The sequence below is a fragment of the Phoxinus phoxinus genome (genome assembly GCF_949152265.1).
Source record: "Phoxinus phoxinus genome assembly, chromosome: 10".
Classification (NCBI taxonomy): Eukaryota; Metazoa; Chordata; class Actinopteri; order Cypriniformes; family Leuciscidae; genus Phoxinus; species Phoxinus phoxinus.
In genome coordinates this window covers 8,071,429-8,090,229 of record NC_136885.1, presented here as the reverse complement: position 1 = coordinate 8,090,229, position 18,801 = coordinate 8,071,429, and positions in this window count along the sequence as shown.

Genomic DNA, 18,801 nt, shown 5'->3' with positions numbered 1-18,801 from the left:
ACAGACAGGGGACAACTGGGTGCCAGGACTAAACCAAAAACACGACAAAACAAGGGAGACCCCCTCCCAAAAAGGCGCGTCCTCGCGCCGAATATAGTCCAACTGAGGAGGGAGGGAGGGGGCTCTGGAGAAGTGCGTGGAGCAGTTAGAAAACAAAAAGAGTTCAGGGTAAACGTAAAATAAGTCCATGGAGGAGTGGATGTTGGGAGGACCCAGTGAGGAGCCATGAGCAGGCGGAGCCAGATGTTAGGCCAGAGATACCCCTTTTCCACCAGCAAGAACCAGGTGCTGGTTCAGAGCTAGAGCTATTGCCGGTTCGGAGTTGGTTCTACTGACGGGTCTTCTAAGAACCGGTTTGCCTTTCCACAGGCTAGAGAGCCACAACAGAGCCAGATCTTACGCCACTGTATACATCTCATGTTGCCCAGCAACGCTAGCGCGGCAGCGCCAAACAAAAACACACCAGGCTTGTTCGAGATGGTTCGGCTTCTCGCAGACCGATCGCCGCATGACATCAAAGCACTGCGAAAGCGATCCAAAAGCACAAGGAGTCGTATGCTCTCCAAACACTCCCAGAGCTCTGATCGGTCCGCGCCGCTCCGATGCATCTCGAACAAGCCTTACATCAACAATAGCGGTCGTTGCGTTACTATTGATGCTCATGGCTTTGCAAACCTACATCGGCATCCAAACACGGCGAATCCAACGCGTTCGTGCAGCTCGCCATAACTTGCATAGGCGGAGATTACAATCGAGCTGCTATTAGCTCGATTAACTGCTATTTAAAAAATGGCGGTCACAAGTTTCTGTTCGTTTTGTTGGTCAAGGTAACTCCGCCCCCAGCCCCTGACGCAAGCGGTTCTTGCTTCTAGCCCAGCAATGTTTTGGTGCTACTTAAGAACCACTTTTACTGGTTCGGAGCTGGTGCTTTGGTGGTCGAAAAACAAAGAACCGATTTGAAACTAGGCTCTGGCTCCGAACCAGCACCAGCTCTGCCTTGGTGGAAAAGGGGTAAGACGAGCCAGGACAAGGCCCCTGGGCGGAGTCAAAGGGGGAGGGGCCAAGGTGTAGCCGACTTGACGGTATGCACCCTGGTGACGACTGACAGAGATACAGCCACTAACGATGGAGACCCAGGTGGAGCCCACGTGACACCGATGGCACTGGAGACCGAAGTGGAGCCGCGACGACGAGCGGCCGAGGGGGAACCGGTGAACCAGAGGACAGAGGCTGACCCCGTGGGATCGAGGATGGAGGCGGAGTCAGGGGGAAGACGGAGCCGAAGGTGCAGGCAGTTCGAAGGCTGACCAAGGCGGAGCCGGAGGGACGAGGGAGCCCAGAGAAGCCGTATGGCGATGGTTTCCGGTGGAGCCGAGGGAGGGAGGAGCCAGGGTGGAGCCTATGTGTCGACAGGCCGAGGTGGAGCGATGGACACAGAGGCTGGAGGCGGAGACAGGGGATCCTCTGTGCTGGATGGAGCTGGTGGCCTGAAGACACTGGGCAGATCTTCACAGCGGGTGGGAGCTGGCGAGGGACTGAAGGACATCAGCGGAGGCGGGGCTGAGGAACTGGATGATTGAGGAGGTGGGAGAGGGAGGCTGGGCGGGAATTCTGGAGACACAGGAAATACTAGAGCAACATGGGGCGCTGAAGATACAGGGGTACTGGGTATAACCTCTCCACAAAGGTCAATAAGATCTACCTAAAAAAATATATCCTTAAAGAAACACGCCTTTTTGGGACTTTAACTTATTCACCGTATCCCCCAGAGTTAGATAAGTCCATACATACCTTTTTCATCTCCTTGCGGGCTGTAACTCTGTCTGATGCACCCACCACTAGCCTAGCTTAACACAAAGACTGGAGGTAAACGGCTCCAGCTAGCATACTGCATATTGCCTTCTGAGAATATAGTCAAAGACATTATGTTACTGTGGTAAAAGAGTGGGAAAGAGTTAATGCTGGCGCGGTTAGCTGCCGCTACTCCGTCCCCCTTTTACTGTTTTGTAATTAATTTTAACTTTCCTTGATTTTTTAACTGATGCACTCTGGCTTGATCTCACGCTGTTTTAACTGACTGTTGAAAAGTTGTAGTCTGATCTGGCCCCATTTCCATACGATTGGACTATTCGGTGTAGTTGTGTGGACTAGCTTAATTTACCTGTAACGTTACCACAAGGGGCTCCCCACTTGGGTGCTTTATTTGCCTGTTTGACTTAACACCGGCGCCGGCAACAATGTGGATCAACAGGATGCTTGTATGGTTTGTGCTCTCCTGGACTGCCCTGTTTTTCATCCTGGCTCCAACGACAGCGATACTCCAGTACACCGCGCCTGAACTCCACCGTCTGCGCTGCATGGATGTCTGGATTATGCTCGTCATACCCGTCGGAAGTACATCCATCGTGGATACCGGCGGAGTTATCACATTGACGACTCCAAAGCAATACAATCCATCTGGTCTTCTACTCGTCATCCCCCCAAGAACTCCACACGGAAAGTTGACCTCAGTGTCGGCTAATGCCAAAATCCAGCATGACTACAACAATGTCAGCTTCGGACTGTTCAACACCCGCTCTCTAACGGACAAGAGAGCAGAACGGAGGCGTTGCACCGGTTGAAACAAGACATGGAAAACAGGATGGACACGTTTGAGAGAATGTGGCAACCTGATCCGTACAGCCACCGGACTGATGATGGCATAAGGTCCAATGAAACAGGGAGCCAGTTTCCGAGCGGGTGCCTGAAGGGTTAAATTATGTGTGGAAAGCCAAACTCTTTGCCCACACACATACCTGGGAGCTTTGGACCGGCAACGGTTGGCGATACGACAAGTATGTTCCCTGGTCCGGCACAGAGCTTACCTCACCCTCCTCCAAGTGCGACGACAGCGCTGTTTAAAGGCCTGGATCGAGGGGACGGCGAACTCTCGTTCCTGAGAGGGAAACAGAGGTGGCTGGTAGCCCAGACAACAAGAAAATGGGGACAGGCCAGTGGACGACGACGGCAGAGAATTATGAGCGTACTCTGCCCATGTCAATTATTCACACAAGGAGGGGTAATGAGCCGTCAAACAACAGAGCATCCGCCCGAGGTCCTGATTAGCGCGCTCAGCTTGCCCATTACTCTGTGGGTGAAACCCTGAAGACAAACTGGCAGTAGCACCAATCTGTCTGCAGAATTCCCTCCAAAAGTTAGAGACAAACTTGGTTCCCCTGTCCGAAACAACGTCAGAAGGAAGCCCGTGAATTCTAAAGACGTGGTCCACAACCACCTGTGCAGTCTCTTTAGCCAACGGAAGCTTGGGGAGTGGAACGAAGTGAACCGCATTAGAAAACCGATCAACAACAGTGAGAATCACCGCATTGCCGCTGGAGGGGGGAAGCCCCGTGACGGAGTCCAGGGCAATATGGGACTAATGCCGGGAGGGAATAGAGAGAAGGTGAAGCAGACCATCGGGAGGTGAATTACTGGACTTCTGCTGGGCACAAACGTATAGCCCACGATAATCAGTGCAGGGGCGCAAAGAACCGTCTTTCTTTTTTCACGAAGAAAAATCCCGCACCCTGCGGGGGAGGAGGAAGGAACGATGGTACCGGCCATGAGTGATGTATCAAGGTACTTCTCAAGCGCCTAATTTTCAGGAGCGGATAAAGAATACAAACGCCCGCGGGGAGGAGTGGTGCAAGGTAGAAGATCGATACTACAATCATAAGGACAATGGGGAGGGAGAGAAGCGGCCAGGGAACGACTGAACACCCCTCGCAGATAGTAATATTCCCCCAGGACCCCAAATAAATCATTCGACGACTCCTGAAAAACAGACAAAGAAGAAACAGAGGGAAGAGACAAGACAATTGGTATAAATGGTAAATGGTTCATATGTGGATTGTGCTTAGTTAACCATGTATGGCATATGACAATGTGGGCCATAGGTGACTGAAACACAAGAAAATAAATTCTCTCTTGGTGGTTGCCAGACATGGTGAGACTCACCAGGACGGTGGTCAGGTGAATATTAGAAAGAACACGGCCATCCAGGGCGAAGGCTGTGGGTGTATCTTTTAATTCATGAAGGGGCAAGCCATGTTCAATAGCCCACCTCTCATCGACAAAATTCCCCTCAGCCCCGGAGTCAATTAGAGCAGAGCAGGCAACAGGTGACGCAGTCTGAGTGAATGAGGATGACGTCAGCACGAGCACATCGGCGTAAATCGAAACGGTTGTCTAAGCGAATGGCTAATTCAACCAACTCATCCAGACTAGAGGGACATTTTTGGGGAAAAATATCATCCTTCAGCTCATTATTCAAGCCTTCCAAAAAGTGTGCCGTGAGCGCTGCCTCATTCCATTCGCAGGTAGCAGACAAAGTCTTAAATTCAATGGCATAATCAGCTGCGGAGCGTCTTCCTTGATGAAGTGCAGCCAGCTGACGAGAAGCCTGCGCCTGAAGACGGAACGGTCGAAAACTTTCAACATCTCCTCCTTGAATTAATTAAACTGATCGCAGCAATCAGCTCCAGCCTCCCAGACTGCCGTTCCCCATTCCCGGGCTCGACTAGTGAGAAAGGAAACCACAAACGCAACCTTGGCACGGTCGGAGGCATACGTGACAGGCTGAAGAGAAAATATCACCTCACACTGGGTAAGAAATGCTCGGCACTCAGAAGGCTCACCAGAGTAGCAGGGAGGATTGTTGATACGAGGCTCGGAGGTGTGTCGCGATCCAAAAGAGAACTGGTCTTGGCGCAGGTGATGTAGCTGACCAGTCAGATCCGACACCTGGGCAACGAGTGAATCCACGGCGTGCTTGGCGGCAGCTAATTCATCGGAATGTCTGCCCAGCAATGCTCCCTGCAGTTCAACAGCTGAGCGGATGGTTGTATTGTTCGCTGGGTCCGTCATGGTCGGTTTATTCTGTCACAGTTCGAAATAGACCCAAAAGCGAAAGCTGGTTAATGATTTATTGAAATGAAAGAGAATAAATGCAACACAGTCTGTCTGCCAATCACAGGTCGTCTTGGTGAACGCAGAAAAGGAAATTGAAATCCAGACTGATACCAGGCAGGATGAGTGACGCAGGTAAGTGGTCAGGTAGTGCTCGCAGGAATAGGCAAGCGCAGACTCCACCAGGCAGTAACCGCAGTACAGAGAATCAGACTTGACTCAGGATTGCCGGAGTAGTAACTCATCTGATATTTGCACACACAGGACAAGAATCAGTAGCAATAACACTCAAGCGTCAGTAACGGACATAAACGAATAAACCGACAAGAGGAGAAAAGAACATGAGGTCTAAATAGCCAGAAAATCAGGGCACGTGAAAGAGAGAGAGAGAAGAGAAACAAGCAGAGGAATAAAACTGGACTCCTGACAAGGTCATGTTTTGGACTTGGTTTGTTGCTCTGGTGTCACTCCTCATGGTTGCACTGCGGCCGACCTCCCCATTAACAGGGCCAAAAACAACATAAACTTTTTTTTTCTTTTTTTTTACATGTTAATCAGAATACCCTGTTGTCTGGTGCATTTCAGTCAGAATCAATAACAACCCTTACAAAAAAGAACTTTATTCAAGTGTACCATTAGCATACTTTTTACTTCTAAAAACAAGAAAGTACTTTCAGTCTACTTTTTTTGCACTTCTCATACAAATACTTAAAATTACATTTAAGTATACTTGGCTTATACAAACAGAAAAGTATTTTTGGGCTATACTCATACTCAATCTATGGAAGGAAATAGTATACACGTTTCTAACTTCAATAGCATTTGAAGAGAATGATTTACAGTCATCAAACCAACTGTAAAGTGTTCATGTAGTTGTCAGACATGATGCACAACTTTTAGATAGTTGATATTTAATAAATATGAGCTCATGCAGTGAGAAAAGAATAATAATATTTACACATGACTTGACAGTTTATTTTAATAAATATCAACAATCTAAAATATTTGATTTTCAAAAATCTAAAACTTTTGCCATTATTTTACTTCCATATTAATCTTTTGATTGATATACTAAAACATACTTAAGTATTCTATTAAATATTTTTTTCACATAGTTTTACATACTGTTTTGTAATACAGTAGTTTGAAAATATTGCTTTAAATAGAAACACGGGGCTTTCTGCATTTACCAAGAAATATTTAATGACATTTTTAGGATATTTATAATATCGTCTATGATGTCATGATGTTGATTTTCTATCATACTGTAATTTAAAACTTAGTTTGCACTGCATTATTATCATTGACCACAAGATGGCGAGATATATCAAACTAGAGAGATGGAATGGCGGGCTGGAGGAGCTCAGTCTATAAAAAGACGATTAGGTCAAGTTTAGCCATTTTCAACAGGCTACATGTTAATTTGATTAATAGTTAATTCAACCATGACATGTGGGGATGCGCTGTATCAGCTCAACATCAAATGGCTTAAAACCTTTGCACAGGACTGAAATGGCTTAATGTAGGCTAAAGTCCCTGACATCAGAGGTGGGCACAAATACATCAAAAACTATTTTGTTACAAACTACAAATACTGGCTAATGAAATGTAACAAAATAAAATACAAAATACTAATGTGAAAAAATTATTTAAATAAAATACAAGTAATTAGTATTTTGAAAATACAAAAATACTTCCACAATAATCTTAAATCTTTTTTTTATTACTGAAAGGTCAATAACACAAATATGAGAAATGTGTAAATTCAAAATGGCGAAGTAGCAAAATAAAAAAAGCATGGGCATTTCAATAAATCTCTACAGGGCCTGAAATAGCTCCCTCTGACGTAAATGGCATGTATAGCTAAGTTCACATCAATGGTGTGGTAGGCTGCCCTTAAACAGAACACTCTTATAATTTAATCCTTAAAAACGCAATTAAATCAATCAAATAATATCTTAATTAAACTAAAATCCTGAGAACATAAAATTCAAGTTAATGTGCATCAAATCAGAGTACAAAAGAAAAACAACAACATATTTGCTCAGTTTGTTAATTGGTTATGTGTGCATTAAGGTAATGTAAAGCTGTAGTATGTGTGTGCTCATGACTGAGAGAGGAACAGAGACTGAGGTGGGGGGCTTTGCACTTGTTTTTGTCCTTTGCAAATATGCTTTTAGATTCAACCACCGCACCATGACATGAAATTTTGGGTAATTGCTGTTGTTTATTGGCTGTAGTAATGGCTGCGTTTACACCGTGTCCTTGTGTAGCCCAAAGTGCTTCATAATTGGAGCTCTTTGACAACAGGAGTGCTGAGACGACACTATCTGAGTGGACACTGTCAGCACACACTGTTTTCCATAAAATACACCTCTACAATCATGTTTACTCTTCAGAAACGACCTATGATTCCTCTCTCTCTCTAATCTAAACATTCAGTAAATATACCTTTTTGGACATGATAACAATTTAGTCAACTGATTTACCAGTGAAGAAGACAATTGATTCAAATGAAGCACAAATAATTGCAGTGTGGCATGCACAGATGAGGAAAAGTTCTGCTATAATGTTCACCAGCGTGAGTAAGATAGTCGTTCCTGTCTTCTTGTCAAAGATGTCTTAACAGGACAAAATGTTGATCTCAATTTAAAATTTAATTATAAATTCTATAATTCTATAGTTAGTTTTCTATTGTGGATATATCACATTTAATTGAACATGGAGGTGAATTTTAAATAATTTCATTCAATGTACCTGAGGACTTTTTCAAATTTGTGTCCCCTCATAATCTTTAATCAATATAACTTCCCCTCCCTCTTGCAGCGACCATCTCTTCTCTGAGTCTTACGACGTGCTTACTGGAACAAGGGTGGGACAACCTGTCACTCACATAAGATCGACCATTAGCAAACCACAAGCATCCAATCAATTCCCCATGGTCAAAAATTCATTCCCGTTTTGTCTTCTTTTGTCTTAAAGCTATAGTTCAATCAGATGTATTTAAGAGAAAGTTCTCCACACTTCCAAAAGCCTTAGAAATTAGTACATAATAATGAGTTAGCCTCAAACTAACTGATAGGTTAACAGTTCAGATCATTGTAGTATCTTCCAAACATTTAACTTATTTAATTTGATTCCACTAAAAAGAACGTATAGAGTACTAATATAATGTTCCCTGAAGGAGGAACAGAGACGTTACATTGGACTGACATCATGGCGTCTAGCCTGGGCGAGTCAAATCAACTCCAAGTGGTAACTAAACGAGTCAATAAACATTGGCCAGAGTCACCTGCCGAGTCATACCCACCTAAGGGTATAAATATGACATAAGGGTATAAATATGTCCGGCATTACTCGCTTCATTCATGTTTTGATGAGGAGCCGAGACAGGATCCCGGCCATTCAGCGGTGGTTCAGGGCTGTGGTAGGGGGTACATAACACCCCATGACGTCAGTACGACAACACCTGCAATAAATATATAGAGAACATAAATTAAAAAACATAAATTCATTCAAAATTATTCTAACTGTAAAACACTGACACTGTAAAACCATTTTTAGAGCGCAGAGATTTCATTTTTTTTTACATATTGAAGGGAGAAAACAACACGAGAATCAGTGTCAGTTCTGAGTTTATGCCATTAAATATTAATGGTCATTGTTTCACAGTGTCATGGCATACTTTTTAATTAATTTCTGCTCTTTATGCTATAAGATGTTAATATGTTAAGCACATGCTTAATTTGGTGTGTGTGTGTGTGTTGTGTGTGTGTGTGTGTGTGTGTGTGTGTGTGTGTGTGTGTGTGTGTGTGTGTGTGTGTGTGTGTGTGTGTGTGTGTGTGTGTGTCCACAAAGGTTGCAGTATCCGAAAACCTTGTCCTTGTGGGGACATATAACCACTTCCAAATATAACCTAAAATATTATTTTCTTCTTTTTCTATTCAGTGCAGTGAACTTTTAGTGATATTTGTGTGAAATTAACTAACTTTATTCAGTGAACCCTCAGTATTATCACTAGATCTGATGATGTTTTGCAGTGTTAGATAATTTGGTAAGACTTTAAAATACTGCTCCGTCATTAATGAATAACTACACAGGAACAAATGAGTAATGCACTAATAACATTCTAGTAACTGATTTGAACTAAACAGAAACTCTGATTAACAAATTAGTTAGTAATAGTGCTAGAATGTGGTAGTTCACTATTAGCTAATCAGTAGGCTAACTACTATTTTTTAATACCTCCCAGAGGACTAAGAACTACTATTTACAGGTTTATAATTAGGGCCCAAGCCCTGAAAGGGCGCAGAGCCCTATTGTTCTTCTAAGGGTTTTTTGTTCTTCTTCTTCTTCTTCTTCTTCTTCTTCTTTATAATAATTTTTTTTTCAAGGTTTTTGCCACTTTTGGGGACCTTAACGTGCTCAAAAACTCTTGAAACTTTGCACACGGGTCAGAACCCGCGGCCATTAGAGCCGGACTGAAGCTGGTACCCGGGCGTGGCAGGGGGGCTCGACAGCGCCCCCTGGAACGGGGTCCGAAAACTTGGTCCATAAATCAAACACGCTTGCATGAAATAATATGAAACTCAGTACACTTATAGATCTCACCGGTTCAAATATCCTTCATGCTCTGACTTTTTACCCCAGCCCAACAGGAAGTCGGCTATTTGGCGTAGTTTAAAAAACACATGCAATGGAATTTAAAATACTCCTCCTAGACGATTCAACCAATCACCACGAAACTCGGTGTGCATGAAGTCAAGACATTGAGGATGAAAAGTTGCGAGGGGATTTTTGATATCTCGAACGGTTTGGCCGTGGCGAGGAAACGAATTTATGGCGAATATTGGAAACAGGAAGTGTGTTATAACATCCTCATACATTAACTGATCTTGATGAAACTTCAGCAGTGTGTTCGCTGTAAGAGGCCGATCACATGGATGTGACTATTGTGAGTCAAAGTTATAGCGCCACCAACTGGCAGCAGGAAGTGTGTCACTTTCAAAATGCTTTGAAATCACCCTCTTATTTTTACCCGATTTGCTTCAAACTTCATCTGTATAATGTAAACACACGACAGATGTAGACCTGTGAAAGGATTATTGATATCTTTAATACTGTCGCCATGGCACCGCTTTAAACTTTTATATTATTTTTGGATGCATTTGAGGCTCTTAACATGCCTCAAATTGCATGAAACTCAACATGCATATCACATTTATTGCCTAGTACACTTGTGCGAAGTTTCAGAACGGGCGTGGTAAGGGGCTCAGTAGCGCCACCTTTAGTCAAAAATGGGGTATTAGTTTTACCTACAGTAACCAAACTCGGTACGTATATTCTTCTCTTCGATCCGGACAACTTTCTAATTTACAGTCATTAGCTCCGACCAACAGGAAGTCAGATATTTTGGTTTGAATGTGTACTGTTTGGAGCATTTTCCCTCTGCCCCTCTGTGTGTGTGTGTGTGTGTGTGTGTGTGTGTGAGGAGGGGGGCTAGTTTAGTTTAACCATTTCTCTGCTGTGTGCAAAATCTCTGGCACTTTTGAGGGCCTTAACGTGCTCGAAAACTCTTGAAATTTTGCACACAGGTCAGACCTGTCGTCAAAATCCCAAAAGTATGAAAAAAAAAAAAAACATGACCCGGGACTTGAACTCAATTTTTTTGTGCATGGAGCTTAACTGCCATCAGTTTAAAGAATATATTTTGCCTTTTAACCATGATAGGAAAGTATGAAAAAAAAAAAAAAAAAAAAAAAACGATGACCCGGGACCTGTCGTCAAAATCCCAAAAGTATAAAAAAAAAAAAAAAAAAAAAAAACATGACCCGGGACTTGAACTCATTTTTTTTTGTGGATGGAGCTTAACTGCCATCAGTTTAAAGAATATCTTTTGCCTTTTAACCATGATAGGAAAGTATGAAAAAAAAAAAAAACGATGACCCGGGACCTGTCGTCAAAATCCCAAAAGCATGAAAAAAAAAAAAAAAAAAAACATGACCCGGGACTTGAACTCAATTTCTTTGTGGATGGAGCTTAACTGCCATCAGTTTAAAGAATATATTTTGCTTTTTAACCATGATAGGAAAGTATGAAAAAAAAACAAAAAACGATGACCCGGGACCTGTCGTCAAAATCCCAAAAGTATGAAAAAAAAAAAAAAAAAACATGACCCGGGTTCTTGAACTCAATTTTTTTGTGGATGGAGCTTAACTGCCATCAGTTTAAAGAATATATTTTGCCTTTTAACCATGATAGGAAAGTATGAAAAAAAAAAAAAAAACGATGACCCGGGACTTGTCGTCAAAATCCCAAAAGTATGAAAAACAAAACAAAAAAAAACATGACCCGGGACTTGAACTCAATTTCTTTGTGGATGGAGCTTAACTGCCATCAGTTTAAAGAATATATTTTGCCTTTTAACCATGATAGGAAAGTATGAAAAAAAATAAATAAATAAAAATAAAAATAAATAACCCGGGACCTGTCGTCAAAATCCCAAAAGTATGGAAAAAACAAAAACAAAAAAAAACGATGACCCGGGACCTGTCGCCAAAATCCCAAAAGTATGAGAAAAAAAAAAAAAAAAACATGACCCGGGACTTGAACTCAATTTCTTTGTGGATGGAGCTTAACTGCCATCAGTTTAAAGAATATATTTTGCCTTTTAACAATGATAGGAAAGTATGAAAAAAAAAAAAAAAACGATGACCCGGGACCTGTCGTCAAAATCCCAAAAGCATGAAAAACAAAACAAAAAAAAAACATGACCCGGGACTTGAACTAAATTTTTTTGTGGATGGAGCTTAACTGCCATCAGTTTAAAGAATATATTTTGCCTTTTAACCATGATAGGAAAGTATGAAAAAAAAAACCAAAAAAAAAAAAAACCGATGACCCCGGGACCTGTCGTCAAAATCCCAAAAGTATGAAAAAACAAAAAAACAAAAAAAAACATGACCCGGGACTTCAACTCAATTTCTTTGTGGATGGAGCTTAACTGCCATCAGTTTAAAGAATATATTTTGCCTTTTAACCATGATAGGAAAGTATGAAAAAAAAAAAAAAAAAAACGATGACCCGGGACTTGAACTCAATTTTTTTGTGGATGGAGCTTAACTGCCATCAGTTTAAAGAATATCTTTTGCCTTTTAACCATGATAGGAAAGTATGAAAAAAAAAAAAAAAAAACGATGACCCGGGACCTGTCGTCAAAATCCCAAAAGTATGAGAAAAAAAAAAAAAAAAAACATGACCCGGGACTTGAACTCAATTTCTTTGTGGATGGAGCTTAACTGCCATCAGTTTAAAGAATATATTTTGCCTTTTAACCATGATAGGAAAGTATGAAAAAAAAAAAAAAAAAAAAAAAAAACGATGACCGGGGACCTGTCGTCAAAATCCCAAAAGTATGAAAAAAACAAAAACAAAAAAAAACGATGACCCGGGACCTGTCGTCAAAATCCCAAAAGTATGAGAAAAAAAAAAAAAAAACATGACCCGGGACTTGAACTCAATTTTTTTGTGGATGGAGCTTAACTGCCATCAGTTTAAAGAATATCTTTTGCCTTTTAACCATGATAGGAAAGTATGAAAAAAAAAAAAAAACGATGACCCGGGACCTGTCGTCAAAATCCCAAAAGCATGAAAAAAAAAACAAAAAAAAAACATGACCCGGGACTTGAACTAAATTTTTTTGTGGATGGAGCTGAACTGCCATCAGTTTAAAGAATATATTTTGCCTTTTAACCATGATAGGAAAGTATGAAAAAAAAAAAAAAAAAAAAAAAAAACATGACCCGGGACTTGAACTCAATTTCTTTGTGGATGGAGCTTAACTGCCATCAGTTTAAAGAATATCTTTTGCCTTTTAACCATGATAGGAAAGTATGAAAAAAAAAAAAAAAAACGATGACCCGGGACCTGTCGTCAAAATCCCAAAAGTATAAAAAAAATAAAATAAAAAAAAAACATGACCCGGGACTTGAACTCAATTTTTTTGTGGATGGAGCTTAACTGCCATCAGTTTAAAGAATATATTTTGCCTTTTAACAATGATAGGAAAGTATGAAAAAAAAACAACAACAAAAAAAAACGATGACCCGGGACCTGTCGTCAAAATCCCAAAAGTATGAAAAAAAAAAAAAAAAAAAACATGACCCGGGACTTGAACTCAATTTCTTTGTGGATGGAGCTTAACTGCCATCAGTTTAAAGAATATATTTTGCCTTTTAACCATGATAGGAAAGTATGAAAAAAAAAAAAAAAAAAAAAAAAAAACGATGACCCGGGACTTGAACTCAATTTTTTTGTGGATGGAGCTTAACTGCCATCAGTTTAAAGAATATCTTTTGCCTTTTAACCATGATAGGAAAGTATGAAAAAAAAAAAAAAAAAACGATGACCCGGGACCTGTCGTCAAAATACCAAAAGTATGAGAAAAAAAAAAAAAAAAAACATGACCCGGGACTTGAACTCAATTTCTTTGTGGATGGAGCTTAACTGCCATCAGTTTAAAGAATATATTTTGCCTTTTAACCATGATAGGAAAGTATGAAAAAAAAAAAAAAAAAAAAAAAAAACGATGACCGGGGACCTGTCGTCAAAATCCCAAAAGTATGAAAAAAACAAAAACAAAAAAAAACGATGACCCGGGACCTGTCGTCAAAATCCCAAAAGTATGAGAAAAAAAAAAAAAAAACATGACCCGGGACTTGAACTCAATTTTTTTGTGGATGGAGCTTAACTGCCATCAGTTTAAAGAATATCTTTTGCCTTTTAACCATGATAGGAAAGTATGAAAAAAAAAAAAAAACGATGACCCGGGACCTGTCGTCAAAATCCCAAAAGCATGAAAAAAAAAACAAAAAAAAAACATGACCCGGGACTTGAACTAAATTTTTTTGTGGATGGAGCTGAACTGCCATCAGTTTAAAGAATATATTTTGCCTTTTAACCATGATAGGAAAGTATGAAAAAAAAAAAAAAAAACGATGACCCGGGACCTGTCGTCAAAATCCCAAAAGTATAAAAAAAATAAAATAAAAAAAAAACATGACCCGGGACTTGAACTCAATTTTTTTGTGGATGGAGCTTAACTGCCATCAGTTTAAAGAATATATTTTGCCTTTTAACAATGATAGGAAAGTATGAAAAAAAAACAACAACAAAAAAAAACGATGACCCGGGACCTGTCGTCAAAATCCCAAAAGCATGAAAAAAAAAACAAAAAAAAAACATGACCCGGGACTTGAACTCAATTTCTTTGTGGATGGAGCTTAACTGCCATCAGTTTAAAGAATATCTTTTGCCTTTTAACCATGATAGGAAAGTATGAAAAAAAAAAAAAAAAACGATGACCCGGGACCTGTCGTCAAAATCCCAAAAGTATAAAAAAAATAAAATAAAAAAAAAACATGACCCGGGACTTGAACTCAATTTTTTTGTGGATGGAGCTTAACTGCCATCAGTTTAAAGAATATATTTTGCCTTTTAACAATGATAGGAAAGTATGAAAAAAAAACAACAACAAAAAAAAACGATGACCCGGGACCTGTCGTCAAAATCCCAAAAGTATGAAAAAAAAAAAAAAAAAAAACATGACCCGGGACTTGAACTCAATTTCTTTGTGGATGGAGCTTAACTGCCATCAGTTTAAAGAATATATTTTGCCTTTTAACCATGATAGGAAAGTATGAAAAAAAAAAAAAAAAAAAAAAAAAAACGATGACCCGGGACTTGAACTCAATTTCTTTGTGGATGGAGCTTAACTGCCATCAGTTTAAAGATTATATTTTGCCTTTTAACAATGATAGGAAAGTATGAAAAAAAAAAAACAAAAAAAAAAAACGATGACCCGGGACCTGTCGTCAAAATCCCAAAAGTATGAAAAAACAAAAAAAACAAAAAAAAACATGACCCGGGACTTCAACTCAATTTCTTTGTGGATGGAGCTTAACTGCCATCAGTTTAAAGAATATATTTTGCCTTTTAACCATGATAGGAAAGTATGAAAAAAACAAAAAACAAAAAAAAACGATGACCCGGGACCTGTCGTCAAAATCCCAAAAGTATGAGAAAAAAAAAAAAAAAAAACATGACCCGGGACTTGAACTCAATTTTTTTGTGGATGGAGCTTAACTGCCATCAGTTTAAAGAATATATTTTGCCTTTTAACCATGATAGGAAAGTATGAAAAAAAAAAAAACATGACCCGGGACTTGAACTCAATTTCTTTGTGGATGGAGCTTAACTGCCATCAGTTTAAAGAATATCTTTTGCCTTTTAACCATGATAGGAAAGTATGAAAAAAAAAAAAAAAAACGATGACCCGGGACCTGTCGTCAAAATCCCAAAAGTATAAAAAAAAAAAAAAAAAAAAAAACCATGACCCGGGACTTGAACTCAATTTTTTTGTGGATGGAGCTTAGCTGCCATCAGTTTAAAGAATATATTTTGCCTTTTAACAATGATAGGAAAGTATGAAAAAAAAACAACAACAAAAAAAAACGATGACCCGGGACCTGTCGTCAAAATCCCAAAAGTATGAAAAAAAAAAAAAAAAAAAACATGACCCGGGACTTGAACTCAATTTCTTTGTGGATGGAGCTTAACTGCCATCAGTTTAAAGAATATATTTTGCCTTTTAACCATGATAGGAAAGTATGAAAAAAAAAAAAAAAAAAAAAAACGATGACCGGGGACCTGTCGTCAAAATCCCAAAAGTATGAAAAAAACAAAAACAAAAAAAAAACGATGACCCGGGACCTGTCGTCAAAATCCCAAAAGTATGAGAAAAAACAAAAAAAAACATGACCCGGGACTTGAACTCAATTTTTTTGTGGATGGAGCTTAACTGCCATCAGTTTAAAGAATATATTTTGCCTTTTAACCATGATAGGAAAGTATGAAAAAAAAAAAAAAAAAAAAAAAAAACGATGACCCGGGACCTGTCGTCAAAATCCCAAAAGTATGAAAAAAACAAAAACAAAAAAAAACGATGACCCGGGACCTGTCGTCAAAATCCCAAAAGTATGAGAAAAAAAAAAAAAATAACGATGACCCGGGACTTGAACTCAATTTCTTTGTGGATGGAGCTTAACTGCCATCAGTTTAAAGAATATCTTTTGCCTTTTAACCATGATAGGAAAGTATGAAAAAAAAAAAAAAAAACGATGACCCGGGACCTGTCGTCAAAATCCCAAAAGTATAAAAAAAATAAAATAAAAAAAAACATGACCCGGGACTTGAACTCAATTTTTTTGTGGATGGAGCTTAACTGCCATCAGTTTAAAGAATATATTTTGCCTTTTAACCATGATAGGAAAGTATGAAAAAAAAACAAAAAAAAAACAACGATGACCCGGGACCTGTCGTCAAAATCTCAAAAGCATGAGAAAAAATAAAATAAAAAAACATGACCCGGGACTTGAACTAAATTTTTTTGTGGATGGAGCTTAACTGCCATCAGTTTAAAGAATATATTTTGCCTTTTAACCATGATAGGAAAGTATGAAAAAAAAAAAAAAAAAAAAAAAAAAACGATGACCCGGGACTTGAACTCAATTTCTTTGTGGATGGAGCTTTACTGCCATCAGTTTAAAGATTATATTTTGCCTTTTAACAATGATAGGAAAGTATGAAAAAAAAAAAACAAAAAAAAAAAACGATGACCCGGGACCTGTCGTCAAAATCCCAAAAGTATGAAAAAACAAAAAAAACAAAAAAAAAACATGACCCGGGACTTCAACTCAATTTCTTTGTGGATGGAGCTTAACTGCCATCAGTTTAAAGAATATATTTTGCCTTTTAACCATGATAGGAAAGTATGAAAAAAAAAAAAAAAAAAAAAAAAACGATGACCCGGGACCTGTCGTCAAAATCCCAAAAGTATGAGAAAAAAAAAAAAAAAAAACATGACCCGGGACTTGAACTCAATTTTTTTGTGGATGGAGCTTAACTGCCATCAGTTTAAAGAATATATTTTGCCTTTTAACCATGATAGGAAAGTATGAAAAAAAAAAAAACATGACCCGTGACTTGAACTCAATTTCTTTGTGGATGGAGCTTAACTGCCATCAGTTTAAAGAATATCTTTTGCCTTTTAACCATGATAGGAAAGTATGAAAAAAAAAAAAAAAACGATGACCCGGGACCTGTCGTCAAAATCCCAAAAGTATAAAAAAAAAAAAAAAAAAAAAAACATGACCCGGGACTTGAACTCAATTTTTTTGTGGATGGAGCTTAACTGCCATCAGTTTAAAGAATATATTTTGCCTTTTAACCATGATAGGAAAGTATGAAAAAAAAACAAAAAAAAAACAACGATGACCCGGGGACCTGTCGTCAAAATCCCAAAAGTATGAAAAAAAAAAAAACATGACCCGGGACTTGAACTCAATTTCTTTGTGGATGGAGCTTAACTGCCATCAGTTTAAAGAATATCTTTTGACTTTTAACCATGATAGGAAAGTATGAAAAAAAAAAAAAAAACGATGACCCGGGACCTGTCGTCAAAATCCCAAAAGTATGAAAAAAAAAAAAAAAAAAAAAAACATGACCCGGGACTTGAACTCAATTTCTTTGTGGATGGAGCTTAACTGCCATCAGTTTAAAGAATATATTTTGCCTTTTAACCATGATAGGAAAGTATGAAAAAAAAAAAAAAAAAAAAAAAAAACGATGACCCGGGACCTGTCGTCAAAATCCCAAAAGTATGAAAAAACAAAAAAAACAAAAAAAAAAATGACCCGGGACTTGAAATCAATTTCTTTGTGGATGGAGCTTAACTGCCATCAGTTTAAAGAATATATTTTGCCTTTTAACCATGATAGGAAAGTATGAAAAAAAAAAAAAAAAAAAAAAACGATGACCCGGGACCTGTCGTCAAAATCCCAAAAGTATGAAAAAAAAAAAAAAAAAAAACATGACCCGGGTTCTTGAACTCAATTTTTTTGTGGATGGAGCTTAACTGCCATCAGTTTAAAGAAGATATTTTGCCTTTTAACAATGATAGGAAAGTATGAAAAAAAAAAATATATAAAAAACGATGACCCGGGACCTGTCGTCAAAATCCCAAAAGTTTGAGAAAAAAAAAAAAAAAAACATGACCCGGGACTTGAACTCAATTTTTTTGTGGATGGAGCTTAACTGCCATCAGTTTAAAGAATATATTTTGCCTTTTAACCATGATAGGAAAGTATGAAAAAAAAAAATATATATAAAAAACGATGACCCGGGACCTGTCGTCAAAATCCCAAAAGTATGAAAAAACAAAAAAACAAAAAAAAAACATGACCACTTGAACTCAATTTCTTTGTGGATGGAGCTTAACTGCCATCAGTTTAAAGAATATCTTTTGCCTTTTAACCATGATAGGAAAGTATGAAAAAAAAAAAAAAACGAGGACCTGTCGTCAAAATCCCAAAAGTATAAAAAAAAAAAAACATGACCCGGGACTTGAACTAAATTTTTTTGTGGATGGAGCTTAACTGCCATCAGTTTAAAGAATATATTTTGCCTTTTAACAATGATAGGAAAGTATGAAAAAAAAAAAAAAACGATGACCTGGGACCTGTCGTCAAAATCCCAAAAGTATGAAAAAAAAAAAACATGACCAGGGACTTGAACTCAATTTTTTTTGTGGATGGAGCTTAACTGCCATCAGTTTAAAGAATATATTTTGCCTTTTAACAATGATAGGAAAGTATGAAAAAAAAAAATATATAAAAAACGATGACCCGGGACCTGTCGTCAAAATCCCAAAAGTTTGAGAAAAAAAAAAAAAAAAACATGACCCGGGACTTGAACTCAATTTTTTTGTGGATGGAGCTTAACTGCCATCAGTTTAAA